We start from the raw sequence: 16,777 nt of genomic DNA on the forward strand, positions 1-16,777 counted from the left end.
AAGAAAGAAATCCCACTCAGGCAAGGTTTCCCTGAGCCCCTGGAAAAGCAGCCAAGGGCACAGGAAAGGGTTCAAGGGTTCTTAGGGTAGTGACACTGCTGTCAATCAGTCAGGGAAGGGAGTTCTAGCGGAGTGAAACTGGTGTAAGAATGAAATTCCCTCCAGACCAGACAGGTTAGCACAAGGACTAGGTCATTCGGCCCAAAAGGAAGTTTTCAGTGAAACAAGTTGAAGAGATTTTTGAAAAAATGTTGTTTTGGGTCATCCCAAAACTAATTTTATTTTTCAGAACCGCCACTGAACCAAAGATCCATTATTCACACAGCTCTAATGTTTGCAATAGAAGCAATATTCCTCTCAGATGTGGGTTGGCTCACGACCTCTCCAATCACCAGAGATTTCCCTTAAAAATTCTCCGTTCCTTATCCCCACGCACGCACCCTGCCTTGGGCGCTGCTGCAGCGCCCATCCCATTATGTTCTCATCAGGTCAGCGGCTAGGGTCAGTCACAAGGCTGCAGGACACCCAGAGACCTGTGTCCAGAGAGAGGCGTTTGCTCCACTGGACACATCATGGAGTGCACCTGCTCCTACACTGGGGGCGGGGGGGTTGGGGAGGACGCAGGCTGCAGCTGGAGCAACAGCTCAGATCTGTCCCAGTCCTGTCCAGAGGAATTAACTGCACATTAGTGTCTCTGAATCAGCAACTGCCCGAAGGGCGGTTCTGCTTTTCGTCACGCTGCCTGGCTGAGCTCTGTGCTAAGTAGAGCAGGGATCTACTCAGGAGACTCGCAGAGGGCGTCAGCGATGGGTGAGTGTGTGCCCTCACTGAGTCCCGTGCGAAGCAGGCCAGGAGCCCTTCACCAAGCCTCCGTCTTCCACTGCAGAAGCCACCAGAACCTAGCAGCACTGCATATGGCTAGTAAACACGTTTACTTGGACCCCAGCTTCATTTGTGGGATTTCCTCCCATCCTTAATTCTGCGTAGAAAGCACAGACAACACCTCCACTGGCACAATGCTGTCGCAGCGGCAGGCACACCCTTGGCACCGGCACGAATGGCTGTCCTGGGAATCAGTCCTCAGTGGGTGCAAGACGCTCACCATTCCCACCTGCTGGCGTTTTACGTCCGCTTTGCACCACGCCCTTCCTGCCACTCCACAAGGATAGCCCACGTTTCAGAACCGCTCGACCAGATCCTGGGCTTCAGTGCAGCTGCTTTGTGCCATGGCCCTGGCGGATTTTGGGCCTGTCTCTGGCTGACAGGATCACCCCACGGTTAAGGTTGCCAGGTGTCCGGTTTTCGACCAGAACACCTAGTCGAAAAGGGACCCTGGCGGCTCTGGTCAGCACCGCTGACCTGGCCGTTAAAAGTCCAGTCGGCGGCACAAGGGGGCTAAGGCAGGCTTCCTGCCTGCCTTGGCTCCGCGTGGCTCCCGGAAGCAGCGGCATGTCCTCACTCCAGCTGCTATGCGTAGGGGCAGCCAGGGGGCTCCACCTTATTTGCCACGGAACCGGTTCTTCGGTCAGCACTCAGTGGGCACAGATGCAGCCAGACTTTTCCCTGGGGGCTCCGAATGGGTGAATTTCCCCTCTGGGCAGAGACTGGGCCACAGCCTCATTTAAACCCTGTGACTTCCAGGCCCTGCTGGAAATGACCAGTTGGAGCAATTGCAGAGCTGCCTCCTGTACTACCCGCGAGCCAGCAGCCCCCGTTGTGTTGAAAGTGGCAGGGAGCAAGCACGGAGATCCAGCCTCTAGCCGGTACCTGCTTCTGGGTCAGCTCATTGGCTGGAGCGGCCTCCCTCCCTCCCAGCGAATGGGGGGAAAGGTGTGAAACTTTGCGACCTGCGACTGTGGACAGAAAGAGCCTCTAGGCTCCACCGTGCCAGTAGCTGCAGCGGCGTTCAGCACAGAACTGGCACCCGTGTCTGGCTGCCAGTCTCAGAGCACAAGATTGGGCTACCTGAGCTCGCCCCGTGTGGCATGTCAGAGACACACAACACAACAAGGAAAACCGAGTTAATTTACAGCTCCAACTCCGAGCGCTTTATGGTGCAATTACAACTCATTACAGCGGCAGGTTGTACCAGCATAAATTACAAGAACCTTTCCGAGCCTGGAGCAATCTTTTGCTCTTTTGGAAAGAACAGTTTTCTGGAGCTGTCTTCTGCTATCTTGCAACTCTTAAAACCCAACACTAGGGGATGGTTTTCCTGGTAGACGTGAGAACCCGGGAGTGGTGGATGTTTTCCATACAAGGTGTTTTTAAGGACAGTTTTTACCTGGAAATGTCTGAATACCTGGCCCTAGGTTTTACACTAACAACAAGAGGAATCAGCCATTGGAATGGGGCATGGTGAATTCCCCATCACCTGGAATCTTTAAATCCAGCCCTGGCAGCTTTCCAAAAGAGCCACGCTGGGGCCTCCAGAAGGGCTGGGCTGGAGGCAGGAACCAGTGGGTGAAGTTTGGGAGGAACCCTGCTGTGTCCATCGACCGACTAGGGTCTGGAGGGATGCTCCCTGGGGGCGGCTATCCCACCCTGCGGGGTTTTGTGCACCTGCCTCTACAGAGCTATTGGTCCTGGCCCCTGCTGGAGATGGGAGCTCTGCACTTGTCCAGTAATTCCTATGCTGCAGGGAGAAACCTGCTCTCTGTTCTCTCTGCCTGTCCAGAGAACCAGTCCCACGGGTCAGCAGGACAGCTCCCAGCTCCCCATCTCAAGGGCCTGCTGACATTTCACCCCCTCCCGCCGTGTCTGCCCCATCGCAGCATCAGATTAAACTTGTTAACAGCACCTCCCCAGCCGATGGTGTGAGGCTGTCAGGAGAGTTCGCTCCTGCAGCAGCTGCGGCCACAGTTCCCTGACCCATCACCTCCCAGGAGGCAGCGTCTCCCCCGTGGAGCTGCACAGGGCAGCATCAGCCTCTGGGATCATCCCCTGACCCAGCCGCGCTTCCAGGTCATGTCCTGCGCTCTGGAAGCAGCTGGGGTCTGTAGCCAGCTGGAGCATCCCCCGCCCCTGAGACAGCAGCTCGGGGGGGCCATCTCTGGGTTCTGCTTCCCTTCTCCTGATTCGTATCCCACCTCCTCCCCGTGGTGCCCAGCGCAGTCTGACCAACCCCAGTGTATCCCGTCTCTCTGCCCCTCCCCGAGATCCCCACTCAGTCTGACACATGGGGGCAGGGGGACCAGCCGAGAGAAGCAGCTGAGTTCTCAGCCTGTGCGTGGGAGTGGGAGTCCTGGCCACTGCACAGGTCCCGTCCTGCTCACTGTCAAGCCATGCCGGTCACGTTCCCAGGGAGCTGCCTCCTTAACAAATCTCCCACTGTCACAGCGATCGTCTCCGACTGAAGAGGCACTAGGAATTCATGGCGCGCGAGGATGAGTGACATTTCATTGCCAAGGAGGATGGGAAAATATCACTGCTCAGAACCCGCGTCCCTCCCTCCAGACTGCTGCAGCCACCTCCTTCTGACCCAGGGCCTCCTCCTCGGGGCTTTCTGCCAGAGAACATAAGGAGGGCCATGCTGGGAGAGACCAATGGGCCAGCTAGCCCTGTGTCCGGGCTCTGCAAATGGCCGACGGAACAGGGCCATTTTCAGTCATCTGTCCCGTCATCTGGTCCCAACTTCTGGCACTCAGAGGTTTAGGGACACCCCTTATGATTGGTTTTAAGCCCGCTGCCTATTCATTTTATCGGCTAGTTCTTGTGTTACATGAAGGGGTAAATAACACTTCCCTATTCACTTTCACTGCACCATCCATGATTTTATAGCCCTCTGTCGTATTGCTCCTTGGGCATCACATTTCTACGCTGAACAGTCCAAGTCTTTTTAATCTCTCCTCGTATGGAAGCTGTTCCAAACCCCTAATCGTTTTTGCTGCCCTTCTTAGCACCTTTTCCAACTCTAATGTATCTTTTTTGAGAGGACGTGACCAGAACTGCAGGCAGTATTCAAGGTGTGGGCGTACCATGAATGTATATAGAGGCAATATGATATTTTTCTCTTTTTTATCTATCCCTTTCCTAATGGTTCCTAACAGTCTGTTCGCTTTTTTGACTGATGCTGTATATTGAGCAAATATTTTCAGATAACTATCCATGATGACTCCAATATCTTTCTTAGTGGTAACAGCTAATCTAGACCCCATCCGTTTGGATGTACAGTTGGGATTATTTTTGTCAATGTGCACTACTCTGCACTTATCACTGCTGAATTTCATTTGCCATTTTGTCACCCAAGAGAGACAAGGCGGGTGAGCTAATACCTCTTACTGGACCAACTTCTGTTGGCGAAAGAAACTTTCGAGCTTGCACAGAGCACTTCTTCAGGTCACCCAGTTTAGTGAGATCCCTTCTTAACTATCTTGAGTAATTTAGTACCACCTGCAAATTTTTTCATCTCGCTGTTCGCCCACCAATCCAGATCATTTATGAATATTTTGAGCAGCCCAACTCCCAGCAGAGATCTGTGGAGGACCCCGCTAGCTACGTCTCTATTGTGAAAACAGACCATTTCCCCAGAACCAGCCTGAACCCTGTTAGGGGTGATTAGAACGTGCTCCCCATGCCCTGGTGAGGGAAAGGGGATCTGAACTTGGCTGGAGATGTTAGTTCCTGACATCAGCTGTGCAAGGTCTTTAGAGACTGGCTTTACTGGGCAGGGTGAGAGGAGCTTTGCACAGAGATGCCTCGCCAGAGACAGAGAGAAGGACCGTGCACAGCTCTCTCTCCTGTAAAGGGGCTGATGATTTTTCCTTACAGGCTCTTTTAAACCAGGAGAGGGGGTGAGGGAGTGGAAGGTCATGCTCTACCTCCGGTCACGTGCTGCGTGGAAGTCTGGCAGTTGCTGAGATAGTTCCAAGTGCAGCAGCGTTTGTGTTTCTTAGGTTACACTGCAATAAAACACCCGTAGCTGGCCCAGCCCAGCTGCCCAGGGCTCGTGGGGTGCAGGGCTATGAAATCGTGATGTAGAAGTTCAGGTTTTAGCTGGAGCCTGGGCTCTGGGATCTTCACGGGGTCCCGGAACTCAGGCTCCGGCTGAAGCCTCAACACCTGCACTTCAATTGTATAGTCCTGCAGGCCGAGCCTGGGTCAGCTGATTTACCGCTGGGTGTTTTATTGCACTGTAGACAGACCCTTACTGGTAGGTCAGGGCTGGGAGTCAGGACTGCTGGGCTCCAGTCCCAGCTCTGGCAGGCAGCTGGGTCTAGTGGTTAGAGCAGGGGCTGAGACATTGATATTCACCTGCCTCCAAATCCATGCCAGCAAAGCTTTATGAGATGCTGGACTTGCAATGAGCGGTAACCAGGGAGAGCACACAGCCCTGACTTCTGGGGAGGCAGGGCGGTTTCATCAGCAGTTCTTAAAAGTAGTGATGAGGTTTTCTAGGCCAGGAGAACAGCCGGGTTTTATTCAATACTCACAACCCAGGCTGCAACTTAACCACCACTCCCCAGAGTGATTCCTGGTGGAAGTGGGTAGGGCAGCCTCAGAGGCAGTGGGGTAGAGGGAATCGCTTTTCATTTAGCCACCTACCCATCATCCCTAGGGGGAGGTAGATGGCGAGGTAGGAGGTGTGTGTGTATGTTTCTGGTTGCGTACTACTTCAGTTCCTCTGCTAATGGCAGCACCTCCCTTCTGTCTCCAGCCAAATGGGGGCATTTAAATGGCACGGAGTTAACGCCTTTTAGTGAATGCAAACCCCCCAATCAGCCACCTGGCTCAGAAAGGTTCTTTCCACACATCGCTCCGGCAGCAATCTCTACAAGCGCCTCTTGCCAATGCTCCCAGAGCCTGGGGTCCAGAGTCTTTCCCTCCTGAAAGACGGGATCGCGAGGTGGGGAAAAGCAGGAGACCCACTGATCTCTATTCAGGTTCTCATGTCGTGCCGGCACCATAGGGTCAGCGCCCCTACTGGTCCATACCTGAGCTGTGAGCCCTTCTGTGCCCATAGGTCAGAGCACCACAGGCTGTGTGGCTCTTTACACGTCTTTTAATTGTGGGACGTGAACTGGCAGCGCTGCGGCTCCAAGCTGTGCATTCGGCACCGTATGAGCCTTGCAAAAGCGGCGACGGTCTCACCTGACGTGCATGCTCGGGCTGATGGGATAATAGCGGGAGCTCGGTCATGCATGCAGACCAGGGCTGCTGCGACAGCAGGGCTGTTTCCTTTAGAATAATCAGCACAGCCAGATTGCAGAAATGGACACAGCTGGTGCTCTCCTTGAGTCAACAGGCCCCGCATCATGGGGTGGTGCAGTGCAGCCGTTAGCATTAACTCATAGCCTCCCAGCGAGCCATCGGGCTCAGAAAGATTCTTTCCAGACGTCGCTCCAGCATCAATCTCAACGCGTGACCAGCAAGCGTTTTCAGATGGGGCGCGGTGCTCTCTGCAAGCGTCTCTTGCGAATGTCCCAAGGACAGGCCGTTTACACACTGATAGATGGGAGGCCCGGGCAGGAAGGCCCAAGACTGTGAATCTCCGAGTCACCCATCAAGCTGTATCTCCCTTGGCATTAATATTTAATAGAACAAGGGATGGCCGTCAGATTTACTTCTGTGAGTAGAAAGACCAGCGTCTGCCTGTTTTTCAATAAAACCCTCAACTCTCCACCAGCACGCGTGGTGCAGAACACACACATGGGGGGTGAGAGTTACCATTCATCGAGCCAGAAGGGCCCATCACCACCTAGTCTGACCTCCTGCATAACCCAGGCCAGAATCTCCCCCGGGGCACCTGCACTGAGCCAACCACCTGTCATTCTGCCTTTTAGAAAGACGCCCAGAGTAACATTTTTCCCTTCGATTCTGTAGATGTTCTTGCATGATGCTCCCTGTAGCATCTGCACCTCTTCTAAGAGTGGATGAACCATCGTGACTAACATCCGTCATGTGCTGTTTGTGCTTTCCTCCTCTCCCCAGGGGGAGAAGCACACGTAGCGGGTGTCTTGCTTTGGTAGGGTTTTGTTAAATACGCCTGTCACTATGTATGTCTGTTAGAGACGGCAAGGCCAAAGAACTGTGCCTTGCACTGGGAGTGGAAGGGGGTGAGGTTTGTGATGGTCCTTAGTTCCTGAGAGAGTTCATTTCACAGCCTCAGACTGGCTCCAAAAGTCTCTTAGCGACTCTGTTTTCAAAAGTGACTTGGGCACTGTGGTGCTTTGGATAATTTTACCCCCAATCTTGATGTAAAGACTCCAGGCAATGGAGAAGCCACCATACCCTTTGGGGAACACAGTTCCAGCTCACGGAGATATTTGCTGCTTGTTCCAGTTTCACCTTCCTACTTCTGGCCCTTTGCTCTCAGAAATCCCTGTGCGGGTGCTTGTCAGCCAGGGTGACACAGCAAAGCAGTCTGCAAACATCACAGAGCTTTCCAGAGACAAACCAACCAAACTTCCACTTCCCCTGCAGAGTCAGATTCCACCAAAAAGGAAAACGTGACCATAATTCTTACTCAAATGTATTTCATCTTCTGGCAGGCCGGCGCTACAGACAACTGTTTAGAATGCCCCCACGTCTGAGAGACAACGTCAGTCTGCTTTATGATCTCATTATCTTCCCGCTGACTGCTCCATGCCAGAGCGAGAGTTGGCAGAGGCGGCCAGCACGGACTAGCACAGGAGCCTTGCCCAAGTAGACAAGTGGGTGAATTTAACAGATTTTCAGCCAAGCAGAGACATGCCACCCCCCTGCTCAGCCTGTAATAAAACCCAGCCCCTAAATCTAGTGCAGCAACTGCTTGTTCCCAAGCTTTTGTCTACACAGATCTGCACCTGTGGACACTGATTTCAGTGTCAGTTAAACTTGCTCCTAACTGCCTGAAGCTAAACTGAACTAGGCGTGTCAGGGCAGCCTTATTGTTACTGTACATTGCAGAGCACCCAGCAATGCAGGACAAAGAGATGGTCTTTTCCCCAAAGAGCTCAGACTGTAAAGGCTGGATCCAGGAAGGAATTTAGGTGCTTAACTGCCATTTTAGGTACTTACGTCCAAAACGTAGGTCCTCAAAACCCCTCCTCAGCTTCCACTTAATCCTGTAGGTGCCTAAGTTCCCAAAGGGCTGGGTCCACAGCGGGGCTTAGGAGTTAGGTGTTTCAATGCTGACTCCAAGCTCTAGCCTAAATGGCTTTGCCCACCCTTATCATAAGTCTCCTGCTGTCTGGAGTTTTCCTAAAGGCTTTGGCTGCTGAAATCTCGTTGTCGCCTGAGCCTCTCTCTCGGCTTTTGTTTAAAACATTGACGTTACATTTATTTATTTAGAAATAGGTGCACGTTTTGAAACCGTGTGTAAAATTAGCTGTTGGAACAACTGACCTAGGGACATATCAGAGTCTCCAGCACTCGAAGTCCTTAAATCAAGACTATATGTTTTTCTAATGAACACGCTCTAGCTCCAACAGAAGATATGGGCTTGATGTCGGAATTATGAGTACAGGTCCTCTGGCCTGTGCTTGGCAGAAGGCGAGACTAGAAGGACAATTATAATGTAAGCTGGGCTGGATGCCAGGGGATGGATCACTCAATAATTCCCCTGTTCTGTTCACTCCCTCTGGGGCACCTGGCATTGGCCACTATCAGCAGACAGGACACTGGGCTGGATGGACCGTTGGTCTGACCCAGTGTGGCCGTTCTTATGTGCCTTCTAGCCTGAAAATCAATGATTTTTTAACATGCCGGTTGGCAGTGTTGCTTAAGCAGCTGTGTAACACCACATTTGACATTAAAACAACACAGCTCTGCATGCTGACAGACACGCAGGCTGTGTCTCCACTGGAGAAGCGACTGGTGAGTTTTCTCGTTTACACGCTCTGCATTCAGATCCCAGTGCAAGGCAGCTGCCATGCTGTCAGATATAGGTCAGGACCACAAGTTGCCTTGTCTCGCTGTCTGCCAACTCAGCTATGTCTACACTACAGCCAACGTCAGCAAAACCTGCGTCGCTCAGGGCGGTGACTATTCACCCCCCGAGCGACTGAAGTTACACCGCCATAAGCGCTCGAGCACACAGCGCTACGTCGGCGGGAGACGCTCTCCCCATAGCTTCTGCCGCTCAGGGAGGTGGGTTTTTATGCCGACGGGGGAGCTCTCTCCCGTCGGCACAGAACATCCTCACCAGACGTGCTGCAGCGGCACAGCTGTGTCGGTACAGCTGCAGCACTGTACGGACAGACGTGGCCCCAGTCACAACTGATTGGTCAGTAGATGATGGCCACCAATCCTTTCCCACCCGCCTCAGGGGTGCCCCGTTCTCCTGTGTCCGACCCTAGCTTCATAGCCATGCACTGTCCCCTGACTAGACAGCACCTAGTTCATACACCTCTGCTCCGCATCCTCGGATGCTGAAATCAGACAGCTCCTTGCTGATCTCAGCTCTCTGCTCACCCATGAGCTGCTTTATAGAGGACCACAGCTCCATGAGCCTGACCCTTCTCACCTGGGCCAGGGGAGGGAAGCCACCTGGGACGCGAGTCTGCTGAACAAGGTGGGCGTGAAATGCTATTAAATTGTCTGTAGAGGCTCACAGGTGAGAAGTTAAACTGCTAACAAAGGGCTGCGTGGATCACTTACTTCAGGGGGACAGGTTTAATGTAAATCAAAATCAGAGTGTCCACACAGGGGTGTGCACTGGTTCAACTAACGCTGTTTCCAAACTGATTTACATTAAACAAGTGCCACTTACTGCCTGTGAACAAGGCCCCGTCTGTCCTGCCGCTGGGAGCGGGTGTCCCAGCCAGGATCGACAGACTCACGCTAGCAGGGCTTGGGGTAGGGCGCTAAAAATACCAGTGTGGACGTTGTGCTTGGGGTCGGGTGGGTTTGAGAGCCCATTAACATGCTAGCACCAGTCTGTCTATCCAGGCCGAGATGCTCACTGCCAGCTGCAGTGCAGTACCCAGGAAGGGCAAAGTGTAATCTGGCCTGAGATTGCCAATGATCACAAGGCCTGCACTTAATCTTCCCTCTGGAACCAGAGAGAAGAGAGCCAGCCTCTGAATGCCCGGCCTCACATCCTCCAGTGCCTGGAGCTTCTCGAGCTGAGCGCTGAGCTGAAGCAAAAGGAACTGACTGAAGTGCACTGAACTGGAAATGATTGCTGCCGTAGGGGGCATCTCTCTCCCTACACACCCTCCCTCAGAGCCAGGACTCCTGGGTTCTGTTCCCAGCGAGCGGGGGGGTAGTGGTTACAGCAGGGGGGCTGGGAGCCAGGACTCCTAGGCTCTGTTCCCAGCGAGGGGAGGGAAGTGGTGCCTAAAGGTTAGACTGGGGGGGGCACATAGGGTCTGGATTCCTGGGTTCTATTCTAAGCTCTGGGAGGGGAGTGGGGGTTAGACTGGGTGGGACGTGGTGTCTGGGTGGACTTCTGGGTTCTATTTCCAGTGAGGGGAGTGGGGTCTAGTGGTTAGAGCAGGGAGCTGGGAGCCAGGACTCCCGGGTTCTATTCCCAGCTCCGGGCAGTGGCGGTGGGCGGGGGAGGGGCGGGGGGGGAAGGTGTCTGGACTCCTGGGTTCTGTTCCCAGTGAGGAGAGGGGAGGGGTTAGACTGGGGAGGGGCGCATGGTGCCTGGACTCCTGGGCTCTGTTCCCAGCTCTGGCAGAGGACTGTAATGTACTGGGGAGGGCAGGACTCTGGCCAAGCCAGCACTATCGTCTGAAGACCGGAGGTGCTCAATTCATTCTGCGAAGCCAGGTCTCTGATTTATAAAGCACTAGAGGTGCACACAAGGTTTCTGCCTCCAAACATCACTGAACGCCTTGTCTTCATCTTCTGGTCCCCATGCAGCACATTCCCACCTTATTAGCCATTCTGTTAAATCACCACACACGAGATATTTTTCATCTTCACTTCACTGGCACATCGATGATTTCTTTCTCCTTCCCCTCCGAGAACACCCTGGCCTCTGATGTATCTTTTTTCCTTTTCTCAGCTGGCATATATTTTCATAAAACTGACTAACACTAAGGATTTGTTTTGTCTTGTTAAAATGTATAGTGGTTCTAATTCCTCATTTATGCACATCTTTGTAGATACAGCTAGTGTGTGGGCTTTGATACCAACACAACCTTCCCCTTGTGTACACAACTCCTCCCCCCGGGTACTCACTCTCTCAGGCCTACACGCGCCCCTCTCATGGTGCCTGACCTCGTAACTAGTCAAAGTTAGAGCCAGGAATAGAACCCAGGTGTCCTGTCTCCTTGTGTCCCTTGCTCTAAACCTCAGACCCTACTCCCCACTCAGTCCCAGAAAGAGAACCCAGGAGTCCGGACTCGCTCTTTGCCTGTTCTAATGTCCTCACCAGCTGTCAAATAAGGCTTTAGCAAATCTGCTTCCCCACTATTCCCCCAGCGCTGCTCATCACTCAATGCTCCTCACCAGGCCAGTCACTCTCACCTTTTCGGCAACTGGTGAATAATTTTTCCTGCTGCCCCACAAGCGCTAGAGAGGCACACTGCCTGGCAGGTGTGGCCCTGTGGGCGGGGACAGTGCATCTACACTGCCAAGGGATGTGGGCTGGCAGTTCGTGTAGACGTACCCAAGGTAGCTTTGATCGAGTTAGCTCAGGTACCCATAGCAAGGGCACCACGGCCGCAGAGGCGGCTGCACAGACAAACTGTGCTCACCCAGGACCCAGGGTACACGTTCGAACAGCCCACGCTGCTGATATTGGTACCCAGGCTGGCTTGGCTATAGCTTGGGTATGTCTGCAGATGCTGCATGTCGTGTCGACAGACCCCTGCATGCATGTGTGGGCAAGCAACCAGGTCAAGGTCTGTGTCGAGAGGAGGCCGGAAAATCAGCCCCGCCGACTCCAGGGCTGGTGATCTGTCGCCTTTCACCAGTACTAAATTCACCCTGGAAAAGGAAAAGAGCCTTTGAAGAGTGCTGGGGAGACGTGCCCAGCCCCTGTCCTTGGTGGGGAGAGCAGCAGCCAGACACTAGCTTCTCTGCTAGCCGCAGGCTGCCGTTCCACCACTCTGGGCACCACAGAGCCACTCACTCTTGTGTCTTTTAATTGGAATAAGGGGATCCTGACAGTAAACGCGCCGGGACGGCTGTCTGCTGGACAAAGCCTATAAAATCTGCCAGGCAGCTCTAGCCAGGAGATGACTTATGGCGCTAACTTCCAAAGGACACTCAGAGAGCGCCACAACCTAGCCCCTCCACAAAGCCACCTGCACCGCTGTGATTTCTACCAGAAGCTGAATGGGCCCGAGGTGGTCAGCACTATGGGGCTGGGATAGTTTCTAGCCTCCTGCTCTCCCCACAGGCCTGGGGCCCTTGTTCCGGTCTCTGGTTAATTGGCAGCTGCATGAGGTGGCTGAGAAGTGGGGGCACCATCCTGCACAGTTACAAACTTAAGGTTTTTTTCCTAAAAGGAGCTGCTAGCCGGGATCCTGGCATCCGGTCTCATCGTGCGCCCCGAGTCCCTGCTGTGTATGGTCTGAGTCTGGGGGACGTGAGGGGCGCTGTGCTGCGTGGGCACCAGTTTCCAGGGGGCTGCAGCAGCATTTTCTGATCGTCGGTAAGCCGTCGGCTTTGGTTCTTCTGCCGGCTCCTGCTCCAGATTCAGAGCTCTATTGACATTGCTGCAGCAACGCTGATTTATACCAACCGAGGCCCCAGCCCTGACTCCCCTTAGGAGACGTCAGGACTTCAGGGAACGGCATTCTTTAAAGTTCTGCTGGCTTTAACAGTCAGAAAAGAGACACAAACCCAGCTGCTACAGTCAGGAATACAATTTTGTTTTACTTACGTATGGAGAAGTTTAATGCCTATGCAAAGGCTTCCCTCTCTAAAAGGATAACAGCCTACTACAGCTCCCAGATAGGTCCTTTGGAGAGACAGGATGGTTCAGTAGTTAGGGGATTAGCCTTGGATTCAATTTCCTCCTTTGACGCAGACTTTCTGAGTGACCTTGAGCCAGTCACTTAGGCCTGGTCTACACATTTAGATTGACATAGCTACGTCTCTCGGGTTGAAAAATTCATACCACTGAGCACCATAATGAAGCCGATCTAACGTCCGGGGTAGCCCTAGCCAGGCTGACAGAAGAAATCTCTTGTTGACCTAGCTACACCACTCAGAGAGGTGGGATTACTTACAGTGATGGAAAAAACCCTTCCGTTGATGTAAGAGAGGTCTACACTAAGATGCTACCGCTGCAGTTAGTGTAAGCATAGTCTTAGCGTCCCTGTGCCTCAGTTCCCCATGTGTGAAATGGGGATCCGAGCACTGCCCTACTGCACGGTGAGGATAAACGTACTAAAGATGGTGAGGTGCTCACCTACGGTAGTGGGTACCATATAAGTAACTAAGATAGACAGCTTAACTCAAGTGATAGCGGCCCATACTTTCAGCACAGGAGGTCCTGAGATGAAGCCTGGCTTATGATCCCAGCAGGGGCCAGTTACACATAGCTATGCTGACGTTTGTCCTAAAGCAGAGACTCCCAAGGAGGAGATGCGAGGACAGTGCTATGTGCATTCGTTTCTTTGCTGTCCAACTGATTCTAAGAGAAACGTGTCACTGCTCCACCCTTCAAACAGCCTGCATTTTCCGAAGCAGAGTTAATGGAGCACAGGATGCAAAACAACGCTAACGGACCATGATGCATGTTCAATGCAGGTATAATGTGATATGTGCAAAGCCAAATGAATATTTCCTTCCAAACAACAAACCCACTTGCCATGACTGAGTAGAGAGGAAAGGGGAGGATCCGAGATGTCTATATATATGGATCTAATGAAAATGCCATTAAAATATATTCCCTGTTGACCAGCAAATCTGTATCATCTCTGCATCCGTTTAAGCTGATCTGTTACAATTTGCAAAAGGATGAATTATCTGTCACCTGGGAATCTTGGCCAATCTGTCGCACCGTAAGAAAGAAGAGATTTTCTTTCACTTTCTTTAAGGTTCTAGCTTTAAAAAGAGTTTTGGGGGAATAAGAAGTTAGAAACAAGGCATGCATTTTCAGTAGCGAGGGTAATTAACCACTGGAACAAACTACCAGGAGAAGAGGTGGTTCTCCATTGCTTGGTGTCTTCACACCAAGACTAGAGGCCTTTCTGGAAGAGACGCTACAGCCAGACACAAGTCCCTGGGCTCAGTACAGGAGTAACTGGAGGAAATAACGGAGCCTGTGGGACGCAGGAGCTCAGACTAGATGATCGAATGGGCACGTCTATGAATCGAGGAAACGCGGAGGGCTGAAATGGAGTTTAAACAGTACCTGGACCTTGAATGAGGGCTAAAGTGACGTGTAAATGGAAGAGACCATGCATGAAGGAGCAGCAGGTGATCAGTAGCTAACGGCGCAACCCCACCAATATACATCCTCTACTAGACTATATGGCTAATGTATTGCCGGGTGTGGTACCGCCTGTTGCCGCTGGAGGTCTCCAGGTGGGGTTGGAGTTGCTCCCGTCCCAGGGGGCTGCCGGTTTCAGACAGAGGAGGTGCAAAGCAGGGAATAGGATTTGTTTCAATTCAGTCCCGTAGAGTACAGGCCTCTTTGCACATGTCCCTTGCCGGGGGTACTGCTGCCTGCCACCCCCAGCTGCCACAGCTAGAGGCATGGGGGGGGCACGCGGGGTCCCATGTGCCCTCCGATTTGCTGCTTGGCTTGTACTCAGCATGCTCAGTAACACTGCTGAAGCCGGCTGCCCACACTCTGCCCCCTGCAATCGTCAGGCACGTGTCGTCTGGCGTATTTCACCCTCGGAGAGGATCTTTGGTTTAATGGAGCTTTAACCTTCTGCACCAGAAACTCCAGCGAGTAGAGAACACTGCAGAGCCTCTCCCTAGCTGCACATCAATCCCATCCTCCTTTCTCATCGCTTGCTTCCCAGAGTAGCAGGTCAAGATCTCAGCCCTTATCTTCAAGGCACTCAGTGACCTGGGCTCTGGATGCCTAAACCAGCCCAGAGCTCTGGGACAGGGTCTGAGGCTGAAAGCTTTGTTCGTCTCTCACAAGGGAACTTCCTGCCATCAGGGTAAAACTGGGCAGCAGACAGCGCTGTCTCAGGTGCCAGGCTAAGACTGTGGCATGAGCTCCTGCAGGAGCTATCCCAGCTCCCCCAGGACCATCACCAACCTCGCTGCCTTCTGTTCCAAGTGCACAGCCCACTCCTCCTACCTCCTTCTCCAACATAAACGCAGAGCCGCGCGGACATCGAGGCAATCCAGACAATGCTCCAGTCCTCATCATTCTCCCCCTGGGGAGAGGACAAGAGAGAGAGAATGAACCACACAGGCCATGTACTTGTCAGGGCGCTCAGATGGGGTAATGAAGGTGGGATACGAGCCCGAACAGAACAGAATAGAAATCACCAGAGAAACTCAACTCTCGTCCCACCACCTGGCACAACCCGTGCACCAGCCCTCTTTGTGCAGGAAATACAAGTCCCGGCATGTAAACTGCCTGATCCCATTATAGGGTGCGGAGAGAATCCTTATTTAAAGCCACGGCAAACTCTGCTGAAACAAACAGCAACACAATTGAAGGGTGGTTTCGATTCTTGGATGGGCAGGCAGGCAATTAGGAGGGCATGAAATTGTCTCACGCGTCTGGGGAAAGGTGCGTTCGGATCCAAACCCAGCAAGAAAGGCACGCTAATGAAGAGCGGGCGGCTGCTGTAGGAGATGTGGTTGCAAAGTCCCCAGCATTTAGCAGGAGGTTTTTCTTTCCTGGCGGGCTTCTGCCTCGTCCAAGTTAATTTCAGAGCCAAACATTATTCAATGCTTTGGAAAAGGCTGTTTAACCCCCTCCTTGCTAGTCCCTCTGCCATCCGCCCAGGCTGTCTTCATCTTAATTCACTGTCTTGTTAGGACATTACTTGGCATATTCAGAGTGCGGCAGCTGCATTATTTTACCTGGAAGAATCTGCTCCATTTAGCAAGCACAGCTGGAGCCAGCCTAGTTGATGCTTCATCATATAACACAAATATACAAAAATATGTCCTCTGCACAGGATAATTATACAGAGACTGGAGATTGCTTCTTCGAGGGATAATTGTCTTGCAATCCTCCGCATGACACCACTTCGCATGTCCTTATTTGTGGGGAAGCATTACTGAGAGCAGAAGCGCCATGAAGAAAGAGGTGTTACACAGACAGTCTTACAATATCTTGGCCAGAGAGTTTGCTGCTTCATCATGGGTATCATAGAGACCCGAGGACATAAATTGGGGGGGGGGGGAGAGAGAGACACTTCTATATAAATTCTTAATTAGATACGCAGTACTTCTTCTATTGCCTTGTCCAGCATGTCATCAGAACTTATCTCAGGAAAACAGACAAATTCTGAACTCAGACCCAGTCCTGTTACATGTGGTTTAAAGGACGCAGGGTATTTCTAGGCTCCGAGAGGTTTGGGGATCCCATATTCCACAAGGTGCGGCAGCCTGCACGTTCTGACCAAGAACTCACTTGTCAAGAAACTGAAAGCACTAACCCTTTCCTGCCCTTCGTTAGCCTGAATCCGAGACACTCATCGCCTACCTCAGCTCATTTGCATTTCATCTGTCTATAAAGGACACCTCCCTGTGTGACGTAGGGTCTATAAGGGCCTGGCCTATAGTAGAAAAGTTGCGTCAGTTTAACTAAACTGGGTCTAAACTAATTTAGTTAAACCCCTAACGTAGACACCCATTAACTGATTTAACTCTTACATCAGCTTCACTTAATTTGATAATTACCAGTCCAACCTAAACTGACTTACAAAAGGGTTAAACCGGTTTAAACTGGGATTGGCACCACGGTTTA

The sequence above is a fragment of the Trachemys scripta genome, chromosome 16, assembly GCF_013100865.1.
Source record: "Trachemys scripta elegans isolate TJP31775 chromosome 16, CAS_Tse_1.0, whole genome shotgun sequence".
NCBI classification, from domain to species: Eukaryota; Metazoa; Chordata; order Testudines; family Emydidae; genus Trachemys; species Trachemys scripta.